General features: G+C 43.1%; 1 protein-coding gene across 1 annotated transcript in view; it reads right to left on the reverse strand.

Annotated features, from left to right (window-relative positions):
- Positions 1–6,011, reverse strand: part of ptn (pleiotrophin) — an 88,687-nt gene extending 82,676 nt beyond the window's left edge. The window contains exon 1 of the mRNA XM_050036784.1: positions 5,858–6,011. The gene's annotated coding sequence lies outside the window, so the exon portion shown is untranslated. The remainder of the gene's footprint in view (positions 1–5,857) is intronic.
- Positions 6,012–6,261: the final 250 nt, after the last annotated feature.

Here is a 6,261-nt window from a genome sequence, read left to right on the forward strand (position 1 = left end):
TATTGTGGCCAGCCCAAGGCACACCTGTGCAATAATCATGCTGTCTAATCAGCATCTTGATATGCCACACCTGTGAGGTGGGATGGATTATCTCGGCAAAGGAGAAGTGCTCACTAACACAGATTTAGACAGATTTGTGAACAATATTTGTGAGAAATGGTCTTTTGTGTGTATCGAAAATGTTTTAGATCTTTGAGTTCAGCTCATGAAAAATGGGAGCAAAAACAAAAGTGTTGCGTTTATATTTTTGTTTTTGTTATTTTTGTTACTGGGAACGGCGTAGGCTATGGCGTAGGGTCTGCCGCACAGTGTAAACCCCTCTTTAGTCTGAGGGAAAAAGTCTTTTTTGGTCCAAAGGCATCATGGGATGGACCCGGACAGTGTCATTTCACTTTTGGCCACTATGTAAAATTGGCGTCAAAGCCCCGTGCTGTTCCTGGGGCCTTGGTGTCAATGCTGTGTTGTGAAGTGGCCTCAACACTATTAACGTCGGTTCACCATTTTGACTGAATATTTTTAATCAGTACAATATGGCTGTGTATTTCTTAATGTGTTTATACAAGTGTTCCAGGCAGCCAATCATTTCTGTATTAAAATCAGGTGGCAGACTCTTAAAACATCTTGTATAACCCTCCAGTAAATGCATTAAAGTCTGCATCAATTTCTGACAATATTACATTAAGATTTTTATAACTTTGGCAAAAAATCGTGCAGGATTAATGTTTCAAGATGTCTCATCAATATTTTCATATCACACAATGGATGCCTGGAATAGCAGACCAATAAATCACAGCAGGGTTTGCAGAATGATTAGTTGTGGGTGATGTGTGGTAAACAGACTGAATCTAAATGTGCAACCGACCCACACTACAAATACGTCCAATTAAATGTCAGAGTCCACTCTTAGATCTCTGTGTGTTTACTTTCTCAGTAGGTAGGGAACTTATGTTCCAGCCTTGTGACCTTTGCCCTCTCTTCTCTCAGTCACCGACTGGCAGGCCTGGGGACAGTTTGTGCGTGTTTTCTCACATGTGTGTGAGTGTGTGTGGGTGGCTGTGTGACCAAGTGGGACACTAATGAGCTGACTGATTACAGTGGAAAGCCTCGGGTTATCATTAGCTCTCCGAGGATCAAACATCAGATCAAGCCAACAGCAGGGCGGGGAGGTGCAGGCCACAATTAGATATTTGTTTTTCCACAGGAAATCTGCACGAATTTACGAGGGAAGAATTTTTTTTTAGGGTGCAAATCTTAAAGTTTTATTCGGATTAAAAAGGCATTCACAACATGCCTCCACACTGGTGTGCACAAACACAACCAGCCAACTTGTGTATTTAAATGTATCCACAAAAGGCATTAGTAGCCCCCATCAATGGGCTCCCTCAGACAATCGGGACCAACAGCGCACAAGAGGAACAATCTCTCATCAGCAGCTTAGGGGTTTTGCAGACAGCATTGATTGTCTCGCCCCTCGCCTGTAATGAGATAGCTGCTTGCTTGACGTCTCCATGAGAACGTCTGCATTTCCACACATTATTATTAACCCAGCAGACTCAGGAGGCTCTCCCCATGCAGCCACTGCTCATCGTCACAACTGAACAAAAGATCATGGGAGGTTTGGGTGGTATTTCAGGACAAGTGTTTCTCCTGTAGGTCTGCAATGTAGCAGATAATAGCAGATAATTCCAATTTGACACTGTTTGTTTTAAGTGTTGGCCACTGTTTTATTGGTTACTGAATGAGAAGATTGTTCTCACTGAACTGAGTGGTCAGACGATCAGAAAGATAAGAAACAACCCAGCAGTTAACCACTTTATTCAGACACACAACTTTAAACTAGAGGCATCCAAGATGGTGGGAATTTTCCTTCACTGCACAAGAAAACTGCGTATGAACACAAGTATGGTAATTATGGTCAGCCAAAGTTGCACCAGAGAGTCAGTCCATAAACCGTGATGGATGTTTACGAAGGACAATCAGGGTAATAATTTTACATTTGCATTTGTTTTTTCTTCCAGAAAAAGACTGGGTCGCCTGGGAGTTGTTTAAAGCTGGGGTTTGCAGTTTTCCAGAAAGGGCAAAAAATAAATAATGGCAGAATTAGAAAATACACCCTCCCACTGTAGCTCTCCCCTTACTGTCCTAACGCCCTCCCATCAGACAACCACGGGAATATGCACGCACTTCATACAGTAACGCAGTGTTTCCTATGTACTGATTTATTTAATCTTATGTCATTGTAGAGCTCTCTCTGTTTATCAGGCCACATATTAGACAAAAATTAGTGGGCTACCACATCCAATAGTCCCTCCATCTTGCCCTCCGCCACCACTGAATACTTTGCCAGGGGGAGGGGGGGCAGCAACTCCAGGGACGAACCTTTGGTCTGTGGCTATAGCAAGTGGTGGCCAGTGGAGGCACCAGGTCTAACCTGTGTAATGGCAGCAACAGAAAGTTTGCTGCAGCTCCAGCAGGAGTTGGGGCTGTCTGGTCAATGGGCAGTGAGGCAGAGTACACATTGTGATTAGAGGCTTTAGCTAACATTAGCTCATAAACCATCTCAGAAACTCTTCATCAGTACTGACACATGTTTTATTGCATCTATTGTCAGACTCTCTTTCAGACTCCTTTTAATGAGTCTGTCTTCCTTTTTTTGGGTTGTTATGCGGGGTACGCAGTTGTTGCCAATGCTAGAATAGCAACTTGCTCTGCATGATTTTCCTCTATCGAATCAGGGTTTCACCATCTGAAGGGACGTGCACAGGCATCTGCATTTGTAGAACGGCCAATAGGAGCGCCTTCTCTCTGAAATGACCTGTGATTGGCCAAAGTCTCCCATCATGGGCTAGATTATCTAAAGCCTGAAAACAGAGACGAGAGGAAGTGCAGAAGTCTAGTTTTCTCTCAGAATAACAATGACAATATGCTCTAAGTTTATGTTCCATAGTATTTATGTTTTGAACAGCATGTCACTGAGCTTGTCCAATCATGTTCTTATCACCTCAGAGACACTGATAAAATAAGATCTATTTTAACTTTTAGAGACACAGAAACTGTTGTACATGCTTTTATCTCTTTGCGTCCTGATTAGTGCAACAGCGTTTATTCCTTCTCAATCAAAAAACCTTGACTTCAGACTATTCATAACTCAGCCACAAGGCTTTTAACCAAAACCAGGAGGTACGACCACATCACAGCAGTTTTAGCTTGGCTCCCTGTTTGGTTTAGGATTGATTTTTAAATCCTAAATTGACTGTTTTTAAGGCACTTGAAGGCCTGGCTCCAGGTTACATTTCAGACCTCTGCGTAGTTTGTGATCCTCAGGCGGAGGTCTTCTTCTTGTCCCAGAGTCCAGACTGAGGACCAAAGGGGACAGAGCTTTAGCAATCAGGGCCCCGAGACTCTGGAACGACCTGCCCGAGGATATAAGGCTGTCTGAGTCACTGGTTTTGTTTAAGTTTCTCCTGAAAACGTATTTCTATCGGAAAGCACATCCTGACTTTATCTGAGCTGTCTGTCTATTTTATTCCTATCTTACTGATGTTATTTCCCAGTTATAGATTTTAGTTTTAGCCTTATTTATTTTATCTTTTACTTAGATGACAGTTTATTATATAGTTTATGCATGTTATTTGTTTTATTCTCCCTGTGTTTTAAATGTGCCTAGCACTTTGCACTGTGTTTTGAAAGGTGCTATATAAATAATTTTTTTATTATTATTATTATTATTATTATTATTATTATTATTATTATTATTCATTTTTTATCTATTTATTCATTTATTCATTTATTATTATTTTTTATTTGTATTTTTTTATAGGTTCTTGGCCCAGTGGAGGGTTAGAGACAAGACACATCTGAGTTGCATTATGGGAAATGGAGGATCCAGTGTTTTTGCAGCTAGACCTCATGTTTGGAACTAAAAATCAGCATATGGCAGCTTCTTCTGCTTTGATTTTGATCATTTGACCATGTTTTTAACACAAATCTGTTATCTCTGAGTTGAATGATTACTTCTTGCTCTGTCAGACTTCTTTAGTCCTTTAACCCTGTTCCCAGATCCCAGTATTCAATTTGTTACCAGTGGAATTGGCAGCCCAAAGAATGAAATGAGACCAGAATCATCCTTTAAGGGTCACATCATTACCTTTTCCAGCTCTCTTCTATTGCAACTTTTGAGACTTTTGTGATATGACGCCTACAAGTGGACACAGTGAAGGATGGTTCCTTGACAGGCCTCTCTCCTGGCATTTCTCCCCTCCTCTTTTCTTCTGTTCCTCCCTTTATCCTGTCCTCCTTTTCTTCGGAGGCCCTCCAGACCCCATCAAGCCTCATTCTGTTCATCCCACATGTGAGGGGTCAGTGCGTACCCCACAAGAATAAACCAGCCACTCAATGTGAGGATCTTTGTGTATGTCCTCATCCCCCTACCCTCTTTCTCACTCCCTCTCCCCTCACTTACTTGTGCCCTATAGATGAGAATTGGCTCCATTCACAGCTCTTCCCTCCCCCCTGGAGCGGACTTCTCAGGGCCCTAACAGCGCAATTCTATGCCTTATTGCTCCAGCTCCTCCATGGAGAGCAACCTCGTCAAAGCATTTGTGAAAACACAGAAGGAAATGAACTGGCTTTGTGCTTCGTCTTGACATATAGGCGCGATCACGTGGGGAAGTTTTCGGGGCGAGCGTTTAACAAGAGAAAAGGGCAGAATGTGTAAAATGTCTCTTAAAGGCCTCCAAGTGGCCATCTTGGAAGGAAAATGCCAGGACCTGCTTAGAAATTGAGCAGTTTTATGAGTTTGGCCCTGCTGGCTGTCATCCAGCTTAATCCACATTGTGTTCTGACTTCCTACGGACCCAAAGCTGGTTTCTCAAGCTCATCTCCACCTCATGTTTAATCTCCCCCAGCTCTTTCATTAGGACCACACCATGTGTTGATTCTAAAGAAATGAAGCGGACACCTCATTTCGAGCAAGAATGAGCCGGAGAGAGCTTTTGTCCGCAGCAGGAATGCCCATAAGACAGAGAGGAACACTGTTTGGTCTGACTCGGGTTGCTATACCAGTGCTGGAGAAAGCCATGGCAACGCAAGCAGAAGGTCCGCTGGACCACATAGCGCTGATACAATACGGCCGCTCCGGGTTTGTCATTCCAGTCAGGCCTGACCCAAATTACGACATCCTCGGCAAAAGTGGCCTACTTCAACCAGCACGCATGCACAGACATACTTAATTGGGCTTGCATATATTTGGCTGATAGCGATAATAAACAAAACATATGGATGTTTGAAGTCTAATCACTGAGGAGACGGCCCTGTTAATGATTTAATACCACAGTCCATAGCCCATGGCTGCTGGATTATTGGGGCTTTCCAATTGTTTACCCAATATGTCTACAAGCCACTTTCCCATCTGCGGTTATAATTCTCAGCGTTTTAAGCTTAATAGTCTTTTATGTTTTCATATGTTTATTATCTCTTATCAACAGCCTCGGGGCAAAATCTGCTTAAAATGGGAAGAGCAACAAAAAAGCGATTAGGAGCATGTCTACAGAAACGTTTTGCTAAAATATGAAACAGTCAAACGGAAAACGGGAGAATACAGAAATGCAAAACACTGTTTTAATCACCAGAGAAACTTTAACTGAGTTTCTTCTGCAACTTCACCCAAAGTTTTCTTCACTGCAGCACTGGAAATAAATCCCACCTCCCAACAAACACACACTAAGAAACGGCCTTCATACCGTCTGCACACTCCAAACTTTTCTGCTCAACTAACCACCTCACCGTCACATCACACCTTCCCCACGAAAGCCGTGCATCAGTAAGTGTGCAACCAGAAAAGAAAAATTCCACTTACTTTATTTTGGAGGTCTGGTAGTTGTATATTAGAGCTTGAAGAAGTATTTTCTCTAGGCTCTTTTCATCTGCACCTCTGCCCCGCTGCCCTGCCTCTCCAATACTATTTCTCTTTGTGGGCTGAGCATGCGATAGCTGTGTAGTTTTTTTTTTTTCTTTTTTTGTGTGTGTGTGTGTGTGTGTTGCATGGGGTGAGGGGAGGGTGGTGGGTTGGGTGTTGAATGCCGGGTTTCCTGACTCGTGATCAGGAGCTCATTACCCCCAAGGTCACTCCAGGGACGCCCTGCCTGGCACTCACTGAGACACCAGAGAGAAGATGTGAGATCGCAGACGAAGAGTGTGAGAGAAAGAGAAAGGAAGAGAGCAGTTAAGAGCCAAAGTGCCTGGGAGATCCGTGGGGACGAG

The sequence above is a fragment of the Epinephelus moara genome, chromosome 23 (genome assembly GCF_006386435.1).
Source record: "Epinephelus moara isolate mb chromosome 23, YSFRI_EMoa_1.0, whole genome shotgun sequence".
Taxonomy (NCBI): domain Eukaryota; kingdom Metazoa; phylum Chordata; class Actinopteri; order Perciformes; family Serranidae; genus Epinephelus; species Epinephelus moara.